This window comes from Pleurodeles waltl, chromosome 4_1 (assembly GCF_031143425.1).
Source record: "Pleurodeles waltl isolate 20211129_DDA chromosome 4_1, aPleWal1.hap1.20221129, whole genome shotgun sequence".
Classification (NCBI taxonomy): Eukaryota; Metazoa; Chordata; class Amphibia; order Caudata; family Salamandridae; genus Pleurodeles; species Pleurodeles waltl.
This window is the reverse complement of record NC_090442.1, coordinates 424,423,667-424,439,693: the sequence shown is the minus strand read 5'-3', so window position 1 is coordinate 424,439,693 and position 16,027 is coordinate 424,423,667. Positions and strand designations below refer to the sequence as shown.

Genomic DNA, 16,027 nt, shown 5'->3' with positions numbered 1-16,027 from the left:
CACTCAGGGGAAGTGTCCAGCCCACTGGCCGACTCCAGACCACGCAGCCCATCACCCGAGTCCTCTAGCTCTCCTTCCTCCAGGGCTCGCTGGTACTCCTGCTCCTCTAATACACGGAGAGCACGTCTCCTCGAATGAAGCCGTTGTTCAATACGCGGAGTCGACAATGCCTCCGCCGAAGATCGGCGCCGATCTTCAGAAGCCACTGACGCCGCGTCCGGCGCCACAGGTAACTTCGGCGCCGACGAAAGAGCAGTCGAAGCAGATGGACCCACCGGAGTCACAGGCCGAAATCCAGACGTCGACGGGATGGAAATCCCCGGGGCCAATCCCTCTGAAGCCACCGGAGCGGCCACCGGCGCCGAGCCCACGTTCCCAAAAGGGAGAAAGGGCATAAAGGGTGCCGGCCGAAGAGGCGCAGGATCACCCAATGAAAAGGCCAAAGGCCCAGCCGGAGCACCCCCTGGAGCCATCTGTTGGAAGATGGCATACATCGCATTCAAGAATGCGGAACTATCAGCTCCAGGGGTGGGAAAAGCCGGATACTGGGGTGCCTGTCTCGGAGGCGACCCCGACCTCGACATCTGCGACGCCGGAGATAACACCTGAGGCTCCAATACCTCAATCACCGACGCCTGTCCAGGTGAAGTCGGAGACGCCGGAGAGGGCAACGGCGTCGAAGGATGCGGCGTAACCGTGGGACTGATCTCCCATGTCCTTCGGCGCCGATCCGAAGACCTGGAACGAGTCTCCTTTGAATGACGCCGAGATTCTCTACGGCGCCGGGAGTCTCGATGACGCCGATGTCTTGGCGAAGATGACTTCTTGTGACGCTTCTCCTTCGATTTCGCCATAAACAGCTTCGCCTCACGTTCCTTGAGGGCCTTTGGATTCATGTGCTGGCATGAATCACAAGTCGAGACGTCGTGGTCGGAGCTCAAACACCAAAGGCAGTCGGAATGAGGATCCGTCACTGAAATCTTGCCTCCACACTCACGACAAGGCTTGAATCCAGACTTTCTCTGCGACATTACCACAGCGAAAGACTACGCAGCAAAAATACACTGTAACCACAAAAGTAACAGTTGCTCCCTCGAAGATAACCGTTTCGAATGCACGGAAAAAAGGGAACTGACGTCGGCACGTCGTCGAGGACCTCTTATTGCCTGTATGACATCAGACGGCGTCGCGTGGGCTAGAGTGACGTCCTCGACGACGTGCAGAGACTAGTAAGAAGATTTCCGTCGAATGCTGGCGCCATGGGAGTATTCATTAGGTGAGGAATCCACAGGTAGTTGTATCCATCAGAAAGAGTGAGAACCTGAAGCAAGACTACATTTTGATATCGCAGCCAGGTGTACTTTGACTCATGAACCAATCCTGATCTTGCCAGTGACAAGAGGTAAGGTAATGTGTTATGAAGAGGATTTCTGAGGACGGATATTCAACTTCATGCACCATAGACAGAAACGCTTCTGTTTTAAACAATACGTTTTTGTAGTGGTCTCTTCTCTGGCTTTTGTAAGAATGTCCCTTCAGTCTAAAGGAATATTTAGGTCTGCAAACTCATGGAACTCAGGAGCCATGTAGATAAGTAAAGAGAAGTATGTTCTGGATGAAGGACCTGGCCTTGGTTCATCGTCCATAGTGTCCTGAATGGCGTCAGCTGAACATGGTTGGTATCGGATAACAGGAGCAGCTCTGTGAACCAAGGTTGTCTGGGGACTGAGAATTATGCAACACTGTTCCGTCTTTATCTTGCATAGAACTCATGGTATAAGAGGGATTTGGGGGGGGGGGGGGGGGTGGGGAGAAGTGTAATCACAGATCGCCAACCATCTTACAGAATTCATACCCACCCCCCCCCCCCGGATGTGGATGCCAACTTGCATAAATCTGGCTTGCCTCAGAGATAGAAGATCTTGTTCAAAGCAGAGTGATCAAGCTCCCATTTGTGGCAACTAGTCTTTGTCCTCCTTAGTGCATCTGCTAGGCTGTTGCTTGTCCCGGGGACATGATCCGCTTGTAGTGTTATCCCATGTGTCAAACAAATTACAGATCTTTTGGGCTTCCCTAGAAATGAAAATGTCACTTACCCAGTGTACATCTGTTCGTGGCATCAGTCGCAGTAGATTTGCATGTTCTGCAATAGCTCGCCATCTGGTGTTGGGCCGGAGTGTTACAAGTTGTTTTTGTTCGAAGTCTTTCGAGTCACGGGACCGAGTGACTCCTCCTTTTGTCTCCATTGCGCATGGGCGTCGACTCCATCTTCGATTGTTTTTCCCCGCAGAGGGTGAGGTAGGAGTTGAATTGTAGTAATAGTGCCCATGCAATGGAGTGACTAAGTATGCACCTATTTAACGTTGAGATGATACATATATAAATAATTGAAGGTAACTTCCAAACTGCTACAGGCTCCCGGGGAGGCGGGTGGGCACATGCGAATCTACTGCGACTGATGCCACGAACAGATGTACACTGGGTAAGTGACATTTTCAGTTCGATGGCATCTGTCGCTGTAGATACGCATGTTCTGCATAGACTAGTAAGCAGTTATTTCCCCAAAAGCGGTGGATCAGCCTGTAGGAGTGGAAGTAGTCTGAAATAATGTTCTTAATACGGCTTGACCTACTGTGGCTTGTTGTGCGGATAACACGTCTACACAGTAGTGCTTGGTGAATGTGTGAGGCGTAGACCATGTGGCTGCCTTACATATTTCTTGCATTGGGATGTTTCCTAGAAAGGCCATGGTAGCACCTTTCTTTCTGGTTGAGTGTGCCCTTGGTGTAATGGGCAGCTGTCGTTTAGCTTTAAGGTAGCAGATTTGGATGCATTTAACTATCCATCTGGCTATACCTTGTTTTGATATTGGGTTTCCTGCATGAGGTTTTTGAAATGCAATAAATAGTTGTTTAGTCTTTCTGATGTTTTTTGTTCTGTCAATGTAATACATCAATGCTCTTTTGACATCTAATGTATGTAGTGCCCTTTCAGCTACGGTATCTGGCTGTGGAAAAAACACTGGAAGTTCCACTGTTTGATTTAGATGGAACGGTGAAATAACCTTTGGCAAAAATTTAGGATTGGTCCTTAGGACGACTTTATTTTTGTGTAGTTGTATAAAAGGTTCCTGTATTGTAAATGCCTGAATCTCGCTTACTCTTCTTAGGGAAGTAATGGCGATGAGAAATGCCACCTTCCAGGTTAGGAACTGTATGTCGCAGGAGTGCATGGGTTCAAAAGGTGGACCCATAAGTCTAGTTAGGACAACATTTAGGTTCCATGAAGGAACAGGTGGTGTTCTTGGTGGTATAATTCTCCTAAGGCCCTCCATGAATGCTTTAATGACTGGTATCTTATATAGGGAAGTTGAATAGGTAGTCTGCAGGTATGCAGATATTGCTGCAAGGTGTATTTTAATGGAAGAGAAAGCTAGGTTAGATTTTTGTAAGTGAAGCAAGTAACCCACTACATGTTCTGGAGTTGTGTGTAATGGTTGTATTTGATTAATATGGCAGTAGCAAACAAACCTCTTCCATTTACTTGCATAGCAGTGCCTGGTGGATGGCCTTCTGGCTTGTTTTATGACTTCCATACATTCTTGGGTAAGTTGTAAGTGCCCGAATTCTAGGATTTCAGGAGCCAGATTGCTAGATTCAGCGATGCTGGATCTGGGTGTCTGATCTTTTGGTTGTGCTGTGTCAACAGATCTGGCCTGTTGGGCAATTTGATGCAGGGTACCACTGATAGGTCTAGCAGCGTTGTGTACCAGGGTTGCCTTGCCCAAGTTGGTGCTATCAATATGAGTTTGCTTTGACTGAGTTTGTTTACCAGGTAAGGAAGGAGAGGGAGAGGAGGAAAAGCGTAAGCAAATATCCCTGACCAGTTCATCCATAGGGCATTGCCTTGGGATTGTTCGTGTGGGTATCTGGATGCGAAGTTTTGGCATTTTGCGTTCTCCCTTGTCGCAAACAAGTCTATTTGAGGTGTTCCCCAGAGTTTGAAATAAGTGTTCAGAATTTGGGGGTGAATTTCCCATTCGTGGACCGGTTGGTGATCTCGAGAGAGATTGTCTGCGAGTTGATTTTGGATCCCTGGTATAAATTGTGCTATTAGGCGAATTTGGTTGTGAATTGCCCAACGCCAAATCTTTTGTGATAGCAGGCTTAACTGCGTGGAGTGCGTCCCCCCCTGCTTGTTTAGATAATACATTGTTGTCATGTTGTCTGTTTTGACGAGAATGTATTTGTGAACTATTATTGGTTGGAAAGCTTTTAGTGCTTGAAAAACTGCTAGAAGTTCTAGGTGATTGATATGCAGTTTTGTTTGATGTACGTTCCATTGTCCTTGTATGCTGTGTTGATCGAGGTGTGCTCCCCACCCTGTCATGGAAGCATCTGTTGTTATTACGTATTGTGGCACTGGGTCTTGGAAAGGCCGCCCCTTGTTTAAATTTATGTTGTTCCACCACAGAAGCGAGAGGTAAGTTTGGCGGTCTATTAACACCAGATCTAGAAGGTGACCCTGTGCTTGAGACCACTGTGATGCTAGGCATTGTTGTAAGGGCCTCATGTGCAGTCTTGCGTTTGGGACAATGGCTATGCATGAAGACATCATGCCTAGGAGTTGTAATACCATCTTTGCTTGTATCTTTTGTGTTGGATACATGCGTTGTATGATGGTGTTGAAATTTAGAATTCTTTGTGGACTTGGAGTGGCTACTCCCTTTGATGTGTCTATTATGGCTCCTAGGTATTGATGTACCTTGCGCGGCAGAATGTTGGATTTTGTAAAGTTGACGGTGAACCCGAGTTTGAAGAGGGTTTGTATGATCTGATTTGTGTGATTTGAGCACTCTATGAACGAATGGGCCTTGATTAGCCAGTCGTCCAAATATGGGAACACATGTATTTGCTGCCTTCTTATGTGTGCAGCGACTACCGCTAGACATTTGGTAAAGACTCTTGGTGCGGTTGTTAATCCGAAAGGCAGTACCTTGAATTGGTAATGTATTCCTTTGAATACAAACCTTAGGTATTTCCTGTGCGATGGGTGTATTGGTGTAGGAAGTTGGCTCTGTATGTGCTATTTCAAAGTAAGGAATAGCATGCACAGAGTCCAAGGGTTCCCCTTAGAGGTAAGATAGTGGCAAAAAGAGATAATACTAATGCTCTATTTTGTGGTAGTGTGGTCGAGCAGTAGGCTTATCCAAGGAGTAGTGTTAAGCATCTGTTGTACATACACATAGACAATAAATGAGGTACACACACTCAGAGACAAATCCAGCCAATAGGTTTTTATATAGAAAAATATCTTTTCTTAGTTTATTTTAAGAACCACAGGTTCAAATTCTACATGTAATATCTCATTCGAAAGGTATTGCAGGTAAGTACTTTAGGAACTTCAAATCATAAAAATTGCATGTATACTTTACAAGTTATTGACAAATAGCTGTTTTAAAAGTGGACACTTAGTGCAGTTTTCACAGTTCCTGGGGGAGGTAAGTTTTTGTTAGTTTTACCAGGTAAGTAAGACACTTACAGGGTTCAGTTCTTGGTCCAAGGTAGCCCACCGTTGGGGGTTCAGAGCAACCCCAAAGTCACCACACCAGCAGCTCAGGGCCGGTCAGGTGCAGAGTTCAAAGTGGTGCCCAAAACACATAGGCTAGAATGGGGAGTAGGGGGTGCCCCGGTTCCGGTCTGCTTGCAGGTAAGTACCCGCGTCTTCGGAGGGCAGACCAGGGGGGTTTTGTAGGGCACCGGGGGGGGACACAAGTCCACACAGAAATTTCACCCTCAGCAGCGCGGGGGCGGCCGGGTGCAGTGTAGGAACAGGCGTCGGGTTCGCAATGTTAGTCTATGAGAGATCTCGGGATCTCTTCAGCGCTGCAGGCAGGCAAGGGGGGGATTCCTCGGGGAAACCTCCACTTGGGTAAGGGAGAGGGACTCCTGGGGGTCACTTCTCCAGTGAAAGTCCGGTCCTTCAGGTCCTGGGGGCTGCGGGTGCAGGGTCTCTCCCAGGCGTCGGGACTTTAGGTTCAAAGAGTCGCGGTCAGGGGAAGCCTCGGGATTCCCTCTGCAGGCGGCGCTGTGGGGGCTCAGGGGGGACAGGTTTTGGTACTCACAGTATCAGAGTAGTCCTGGGGTCCCTCCTGAGGTGTTGGATCGCCACCAGCCGAGTCGGGGTCGCCGGGTGCAGTGTTGCAAGTCTCACGCTTCTTGCGGGGAGCTTGCAGGGTTCTTTAAAGCTGCTGGAAACAAAGTTGCAGCTTTTCTTGGAGCAGGTCCGCTGTCCTCGGGAGTTTCTTGTCTTTTCGAAGCAGGGGCAGTCCTCAGAGGATGTCGAGGTCGCTGGTCCCTTTGGAAGGCGTCGCTGGAGCAGGATCTTTGGAAGGCAGGAGACAGGCCGGTGAGTTTCTGGAGCCAAGGCAGTTGTCGTCTTCTGGTCTTCCTCTGCAGGGGTTTTCAGCTAGGCAGTCCTTCTTGTAGTTGCAGGAATCTAATTTTCTAGGGTTCAGGGTAGCCCTTAAATACTAAATTTAAGGGCGTGTTTAGGTCTGGGGGGTTAGTAGCCAATGGCTACTAGCCCTGAGGGTGGGTACACCCTCTTTGTGCCTCCTCCCAAGGGGAGGGGGTCACAATCCTAACCCTATTGGGGGAATCCTCCATCTGCAAGATGGAGGATTTCTAAAAGTTAGAGTCACTTCAGCTCAGGACACCTTAGGGGCTGTCCTGACTGGCCAGTGACTCCTCCTTGTTTTTCTCATTATTTTCTCCGGCCTTGCCGCCAAAAGTGGGGCCTGGCCGGAGGGGGCGGGCAACTCCACTAGCTGGAGTGTCCTGCTGGGTTGGCACAAAGGAGGTGAGCCTTTGAGGCTCACCGCCAGGTGTGACAATTCCTGCCTGGGGGAGGTGTTAGCCTCTCCACCCAGGGCAGGCTTTGTTACTGGCCTCAGAGTGACAAAGGCACTCTCCCCATGGGGCCAGCAACATGTCTCGGTTTGTGGCAGGCTGCTAAAACTAGTCAGCCTACACAGATAGTCGGTTAAGTTTCAGGGGGCACCTCTAAGGTGCCCTCTGGGGTGTATTTTACAATAAAATGTACACTGGCATCAGTGTGCATCTATTGTGCTGAGAAGTTTGATACCAAACTTCCCAGTTTTCAGTGTAGCCATTATGGTGCTGTGGAGTTCGTGTTTGACAAACTCCCAGACCATATACTCTTATGGCTACCCTGCACTTACAATGTCTAAGGTTTTGTTTAGACACTGTAGGGGTACCACGCTCATGCACTGGTACCCTCACCTATGGTATAGTGCACCCTGCCTTAGGGCTGTAAGGCCTGCTAGAGGGGTGTCTTACCTATACTGCATAGGCAGTGAGAGGCTGGCATGGCACCCTGAGGGGAGTGCCATGTCGACTTACTCGTTTTGTCCTCACTAGCACACACAAGCTGGCAAGCAGGGTGTCTGTGCTGAGTGAGAGGTCTCCAGGGTGGCATAAGACATGCTGCAGCCCTTAGAGACCTTCCTTGGCATCAGGGCCCTTGGTACTAGAAGTACCAGTTACAAGGGACTTATCTGGATGCCAGGGTCTGCCAATTGTGGATACAAAAGTACAGGTTAGGGAAAGAACACTGGTGCTGGGGCCTGGTTAGCAGGCCTCAGCACACTTTCAATTGTAAACATAGCATCAGCAAAGGCAAAAAGTCAGGGGGCAACCATGCCAAGGAGGCATTTCCTTACAATTGGTATATGGAAATAAGCATCCTTGAGGTCTAAAGTTGCCATGTAGTCGTGTAGTTTTAGCAATGGCAATACTTCTTGTAGTGTGACCATGTGGAAGTGGTCTGATTTGATGAAAGTGTTCACTACTCTGAGGTCTAGGATTGGTCTCAGCGTTTTGTCCTTCTTTGGTATCAGAAAGTACAGTGAGTAAACTCCTGTGTTTATTTGTGTGTTTGGCACTAATTCGATTGCATTCTTTTGCAATAGTGCCTGCACTTCTATCTCCAGGAGATTGGAATGGTGTGTTGTTAAATTTTGTGCTTTTGGTGGTATGTTTGGAGGGAATTGTAGAAATTCTATGCAATAACCATGTTGGATAATTGCTAGAACCCAAGTGTCTGTAGTGATTTCCTCCCATGCTTTGTAATAATGACCTATTCTTCCCCCCACTGGTGTTGTGTGGAGGGGGTGAGTGACATGTGAGTCACTGTTTAGTAGTAGGGGTTTTGGGGCTCTGAAATCTTCCTCTATTTCTAGGGAATTGCCCTCCTCTATATTGTCCCCGAAAACCTCCTCTATACTGTCCCTGGTAACTGGACGGTGTTGCTTGTGAGGTGCTGGCTTGTGTGCTTTGACCCCGAAACCCCCCTCGAAAGGGCGTTTTACGGAATGTGCTGTAATTCCCTCTGCTCTGCGGGGAGTAGAGCGCGCCCATGGCTTTGGCAGTGTCCGTATCTTTTTTGAGTTTCTCAATCGCTGTGTCCACTTCTGGACCGAACAGTTCTTTTTCATTAAAAGGCATATTGAGAACTGCTTGTTGAATCTCTGGTTTAAATCCAGACGTTCGGAGCCATGCATGCCTTCTGATAGTTACAGATGTATTAATTGTCCGTGCAGCTGTATCTGCAGCGTCCATGGAGGAGCGGATCTGGTTGTTGGAAATGGTCTGTCCCTCCTCAACCACTTGTTTTGCCCTATTTTGTAAGTCCTTGGGCAGATGTTCAATGAGATGTTGCATCTCGTCCCAGTGGGCTCTGTCATAGCGCGCAAGTAGTGCCTGGGAGTTCGCGATGCGCCACTGGTTTGCAGCTTGTGCTGCTACTCTTTTACCAGCTGCATCGAACTTGCGGCTTTCTTTATCTGGGGGTGGTGCATCTCCAGATGTGTGAGAGTTGGCCCTTTTCCTAGCTGCTCCTACAACAACAGAGTCTGGTGGCAGCTGTGTAGTGATGAAAACCGGGTCTGTAGGAGGCGCCTTATACTTTTTTTCCAGCCTTGGTGTGATTGTCCTACTTTTGACCGGCTCCTTAAAGATGTCTTTTGCGTGCCGGAGCATACCAGGGAGCATAGGCAGGCTTTGGTATGAGCTGTGGGTGGAGGAGAGTGTGTTGAATAAAAAATCATCCTCGACCTGTTCTGAGTGGAGGCTTACGTTGTGAAATTGTGCTGCTCTAGCCACCACTTGAGAATACGCGGTGCTGTCTTCTGGTGGAGATGGCTTTGTAGGGTATGCCTCCGGACTGTTATCTGACACCGGGGCATCGTATAGGTCCCATGCGTCCTGATCTTGGTCACCCTGGCTCATGGTGGTGTGAGCTGGGGAGTGTGATGGAGTTTGTGCTGGTGAGACGTTAATCACGGGCGGAGGAGAGGGTGGTGGGGTAACTCTTTTCACCACTTTTGGTTGTGGTGTCTGTTCAGTCTGGAACTCCAACCTTCTCTTTCTCCTAATGGGGGGAAGGGTGCTTATTTTTCCTGTCCCCTGCTGTATGAAGATACGCTTTTGCGTATGGTCCACATCAGTTGCTTGTAGCTCTTCCTCAAACCTATGCTTTTGCATTTGGGAGGTTAGCGAGTGCTCTTCTGTATAAGAGCCTGAAGCTGGGTCGCTTGCAGTTTGTTTCGGCATCGAAACCCTGTCTGCGTGTTTTTTCAGCTCCGAGGTGACTTTTTTCTTTTTCGGGGCCGAAACCTCTCGGCGTCGATCTGCTTCGGTGCCGCTGTCTCGGCGTCGAGCCGTGTCCACACCGGCATCTCGGTGTCGAGGCTTGTCTCCAGCACTTTCTCGGTCCCGAGAAGGCTGCGTGCCGGTGTCTCAACCGGAGTCGGACGACCTCGGCACTGTTTGGGCCTTTTTCGGTGCCGACGGTCGGTCACCGAATTTATGGGTGGAGCCATGGCCGGATGGCAGTGGCGTCCCCTGGGCCTTGTAAATGTTTCTCTGTGTGGTTTTCGACGTCTTACTCACGGTTTGTGTATCGTCGAATCCTTCGGAGTCTGAGTCTTGGATCGAGAAGGTACCTTCCTCTTCCTGTTCCTCGAACTCCCGTTGGGCTGTCGGTGCGGACGCCATCTGAAGTCTTCTGGCTCGACGGTCTCTGAGTGTTTTTCGGGACCGGAACGCACGACAGGCCTCGCAGGTGTCTTCGCTGTGCTCAGGTGACAGGCACAGGTTGCAGACCAAGTGTTGGTCTGTGTAGGGGTATTTATTGTGGCATTTGGGGCAGAAACGGAACGGGGTCCGTTCCATCGGCGTTCTTCAGCACGCGGTCGGGCCGACCAGGCCCCGACGGGGTATCGAAAAACTACCCCGAAGGGCACCGGAGCTCTTCGATCTTCGATGCGGTGTGGAATCTAAGTACGCCGATCCGGAACGCAACAATACCGACGAAAATCTTCCGAAATTAGCTAATTTTCCGTTCCGAAACTCGGAGCCACAGGAACACGTCCGAACCCGATGGCGGAAAAAAAACAATCGAAGATGGAGTCGACGCCCATGCGCAATGGAGACAAAAGGAGGAGTCACTCGGTCCCGTGACTCGAAAGACTTCTTCGAACAAAAACAACTTGTAACACTCCGGCCCAACACCAGATGGCGAGCTATTGCAGAACATGCGTATCTACAGCGACAGATGCCATCAAACAGGCTAGTTATCTTGTGCACCTTATTTTTTCATATAATGAATGCTGGTGGACCAAAACAGATGAATTGGATATGCTTGACAGGAAGGCTTAGACAGCTTTGAGCTCTAGCTGATTGAGGTGCATTTAGACGAAGAACACTTTCCACTGATTTGCAGGTCTTGCAGATGGCCAACACAGCCCTCTAAGGAGGCATCTGTGGTTATCTGAGACAAGAAAGTTAGGCCAAAGATCACTTGTCTGTGTACACCAGGTATGGGCTTCTGTCATACCTGGAGTGATATTTATTAGATCGCCAAATGATCCCTCTGGTGGGATCCACTGCTTGTTCAACTCCTCCTGCAGAGGTCTCATTTTCAGGCAAGAAAAAGGGACTTGATAGTGGAGATCATCCCTGGAAGCGATTTGAACAGACACTCAAATGGACTTTTGAGCCGGTTTGTTCTAAGATGATAAAAAAAAAATAAAAAAAAAAAAAAAAAACTTTGTATTGGGTGGTATCCAGAGCTGCTACTAGGAATACTATTCCTGTTGATGTAAGAGTGGACGATTTCTTGTGGTTGACAGTGAGACCTAAGCTATTGAATAATGTTAGGCAAGCTTCCATGGCTTTCGATGCTTGCCAAGTCGTTGGTGCCTTTATCAGCCAAATGTCTAGGTACGGGAAGACCCTATTACCCTTTAAGGAATCAGCCCCAGGTGTCAGACATTTAGTAAAAATGTGGGGGCTGATTTGAGGATGACTGGGAAGACTTTGAACTGATAGCGAGTGCTGCTACGGTTAACATTTGCAAAGCCTGGGATATGAAAATATGCACCCTTTAAATCCAGGGTTGTCATTGTAGGAAGCTGGCCTAGTGAGCACCTTTAGTGTTATCACCTTATACCAGGTAGCCACCTATTTGTGAAGTGTAGGCAGTGTCTAGAAAGCCAGGACTCTCTAGAGGTAGCTGGCAATGAGCAGCCAAGACTTACCTAGGAGACATGCAAAGCTTATGCAATACCACTACAGACAAATAGCACTTTCAAACATGAAAGAACCACACAGTGTTACAAAAATAAAGGTACTTTATTATAGTAACACAAATACTAAAATACTGTATAGGCAATACCCCAACTGGAGGTAAGTGAACACTATTATATACACATTAGCACTCAGTAAATAGCATAGAAAGCAACAGGCATTGGCAAAATCAACAAATAGTAAGGGCCAAACAATATTCTCAAAAAAGTGGAATTTTAAAGGCAGCCCCCACAGACGACTCATGGCCAGCAGGCATAGGAGTCGCAGTCAGGCCCACTTAGCACACCTGAAGAAGTGTCCCACGTTGCTGGAGCAGCAGGCAGGAAACTGCACTGCAGGGAAAAGTGCTGGGGGCCAAGACTACACAGAGCCTAAAGATCCCTTGTAGAAGGAACAAACAAGCCTTGGTAGCTACAGGAGTCACAGTGCACAGGGGGACTGTCCTGCAAGGAGACACAAGGGCTTACCGTCTTCCAAGTTAGACAGCTGGTAGAGATGACCAAAGGGCCCACTCCAGGATCACAACCTGTGGTGCAGGATCCATGCAGTTCCAGAGAAGAGGAACCATATAGCTAGATGTTGTTGCAGTTGGTGCCTGCGGATGCAGGGGAGTGGCTCCTTCACTCCAAGGGAGGTTCAATCTTATTGTGCAGGCTAAAGACTTGTTGTCCTCAAAGGATGCACAGCTGGGGAAATGTTGCAGTTGCTGGAAGAAGCTGGAGAAACCATGTTGCAGAGCGGAGTCGTTGCTGAAGTTGCAGCTTGTTGGTTCCTGGAGAGTCCAGTTGCAGTCCCAGCGGGCAGAAGATGAAGTAAACGATGCAGAAGAGTCCTGCTGGAATCTTGCACATCAAACCTGAGGACCCATCCAAGAGGGAGATGATCCTAAATAGCCCAGGAAGGGGGATTGGTCACCTAGCAGGGTGACCACCTAGCAGGATAGAGATGTGACGTCACCTGCCTGACCTGGCCACTCCGATGCTCAGAGGGGCCTCTGCCCACTTTGGATTCAAGATGGCAGAATCAAAGTGGCCACCTGAAGAAGTTCTGGGCACCACCCCTCGGGTGGTGATGGACAGGGGAGTGGTCACTCCCCTTTCTATTGTCCAGTTTCGCACCAGAGCAGGGACCAAGGGTACCTAGACTGGTGCAAACGTTTACGCAAGGAGGGCACCAGATGTGCCCTTCAAAGCATACCGGTGCCTTGGGGAGGCTACCCCTCCCAAGCCATGTAACACCTATTTCCAAGGGAGAGGGTCTTCTCTCCCTCTCCCACAGGAAATCCTTTGCTCTGCCTTCCTCTGCCTGAGCTGGTCAAGCAGCAGGAGGGCAGAAACCTGTGAGGGCTGGCAGCAGCACGGGCTGCCCAGAAAACCCCAGAAGACAAGTAGGAGCAAGGCTGAGGGTGGTCTAAGAAGCCCCCAGAATGCATGGAATCATACAACCAATACTGGCAACAGTATTGGGATATGATTCCGACATGTTTGATACCAAACATGCCCAGGTTCGGAGCTAGCTTTATGGAGCAGGACACAGGCTTACCCACACCTGTGGTACCAATACACAGGTAAAATGGCTTCCCTGCACTTATGAAGTCCAGAGTAATGGAGCAGGAGTTCCTAGGGGCACCTCTGCTCATGCAGGGGTGCCCTCACACACAGGTACCTGCCCATTGCCCTCTGGGCTAGGAGGGCCTACCATAGGGGTGACTTATAGTGACCTGGTTCAGAGACCTGTGGTGAAAGGGTGCATGCACCTTTTCACGCAGGCTGCAATGGGAGACCTGCAGACCCTTTTTGCATGGGCTCCCATGGGTGGCATAATACATGCTGCAGCCCATGGGGAACCCCTTGTGCTATATACTAGAGACATATATGGGGCACCAGTATGCCAATTGTGGGGTGTGTTAAGTCCTAAGCAACCACATTTAGTGGGAGAGAGTGCAGTCACTTAGGTCCTGGTTGGCAGGATCCCAGGTAACAGTCAAAACACATTGACACCAGGGAAAAAGTGGGGGTAACCACACCAAAAAGTGGGCAATTCCCGACAGTCATGTAATTGTTGTGGTTGAGGAGATGCAGGACGTCCGAGAGCGCAACCAAGTTTGACGGTTGCTTCTGCAGATTTATTAAATTTACGGATATCGAAAATGGATCACCAGGTGCCTGCTTTCCCCATCTGGCGTAGTTGAAATAGGCAAGGAGGGATTTTTTTAACAGTGCTGCGCCACTTGGTAGATCAGAGTCCAGGTTTGGGTCTTCTACTAAGCAGGCAAGCTAATCTTCTGGCACCTTATATTTGTCTATCTACAGTAATATGGCCACAACTGTCATGGAATTCTTTATTTTCTTTGTACTTTCTTCCCAGATGTAATCCACTATTGGAAATGAGCACAGAAACTTCTTGCAGGATCTTTAAAATAGCAAAGAAAACAGCCAGACTGCTTAACTGTCATTGGCAGTTGAACTATATTTTCCACTCTTTCCATCAAGTTATGGAAACCCCTAATATCGTCCGGAGGAGAATCCACAGGTTGTGTCGCAGGTGGCGATAGAGTAGGAGTTCAATAATCATCCCTTTATTGGGTGTGGACTAATTGTCTGTTATTTCTCCCTCTTCTCTTCATCATGGTCCGTAAATGAAGGATCAACCCCTTGGTGGGTAGGGGGCTGGTGCTCTTGGGGATGAAGGCAGAGGAGGGGCTTTAACCTGTGTCGGGCATGTTATCTTACTAGGTTGTGGAAACCACCTATAGTAATCTTGAAGCACCCCTTGGACATCCTGGAAAACGGTCATGGGAACCTGAATCATACTTTCTTGTGAAGGAGTGTGCGCATAATACTGAAAGTGATCCCCATGCTGGTTGGGTCTTTCCATTTATCGTGTCTGCTGAGGCTCATAATATTCTTCATAGAATTGCTCATCGTCCTCATCTTCCTCCTGACAATTGAGTTCAGATAGGCTGTTAGCCGCACTAAAAGGGTGCTCATTGTCAGGCTAGTCTACATCCAGAAGTTGACTTGGAGGGAGAAGAGACAATTTCTATGGTGAAGTATGCTGAGATATTAATAGGGATGGTTTTGGAGATCTTACTCTTGATGGTGTCGCTGACGAAGTTATCTCATCCGTGGCTGTGAAGACTTGTTTGTGATCTTCAACCTCAACCAAGTTAGCTTTGTCAACAGCCCCCCCGCACCACCCCTCAACAGTGTTGTTGCAGACTGCTGTATAGTTTCTGTTGCAGCGCCTTTGTTAACTATACCACTGCAGACGATGTGATGGATGGAGTCGATGTATGAGCAGTCGACACTGATGTCATCACCATATTTGCTGTTGTCGGCCTGGTGTTTGAGGTGAGGACGTTGTCATTTCAGATTTTTAAAGTTACCTTTTTTTTTTTTTACTTTGTCAATGGCTCTGAGGAGGACTTTTCAGATCTTGCAACAGATTTAACAGATTGAGTTGAAGGCTCAGATCTTGTAGTTTCCGGAGATTCCTTCCTCTACTTAGAAAGTGGCTCCGACAGACTCAGGGTGAGTTTTTAAGGTCTTCCTAGATTTCTCAGATGTCCCCTGGTCACTTGATCTTTCTCTTTCATAAGAAATTGAAGTAGTATCACTATCTTCTTCCACCTCAGAAAGAGGAGATCTTTTAGATATGGACTTTTGAAGTCAAAGAAGAAACTCCTTTTCTACCCTTTAAGGTCTTAGTTAAAAAGGCACCACTGATCTTGCAGTCTTTTACATTGTGTAAGGTAGAGGCATTGGATACAGTCCTTCTACAGATCTTCTGAATGGAGCCTTTTCTTCCAAGGGTGTCACAGGGCTTTAGAAGGCTTTTCTTTGATGAAAGACATAGTAGAATGCAGCAGATAAGTTCTTTCAAACAAGTTGAAGAAACTGAGCAGAGCTCAGGGAGACTTCCTTCAAATGACATGCAGTAGAAAATCTGCGTCCGAAAGGAGTATTCAAAAGGGTGCTGTTGCCCGACTGACTGGAGTTCGGTTCCTTTTAAACAATATGGATAGGTTATTAAAGTGAATGTTTCACTGCCATTATAATCAATGGTAATGTTATACTGCTTTATTATGATACAGTGGGACTCACACTTCGACTGGAATGATTCAAGCATGTGAATTTATGAAAGATACAATACTGAAGAATATACATTTATGGAGTGCTACAGGCTTAGTTTAACATTTTTTTATTTTTATTTTAACTGCCAAAGGCCTGTAGCAAGATACTGGGTAACATGTCTGATGCTTTTAAATTGCTCGCTCAGAAATACAAAATGGGACTAACTTGTGCTGTATGGCCGAAATTCCTAGTTTTCTTAAGTGAGTAGAGATTGTTTTC

The 16,027-nt window shown here is 48.1% G+C and overlaps 1 protein-coding gene across 1 annotated transcript in view; it reads right to left on the bottom strand.

Annotated features, from left to right (window-relative positions):
- Positions 1-16,027, bottom strand: part of GNAI1 (G protein subunit alpha i1) — a 203,375-nt gene that overhangs the window by 78,048 nt on the left and 109,300 nt on the right. The gene's annotated exons all lie outside the window — the stretch shown is intronic.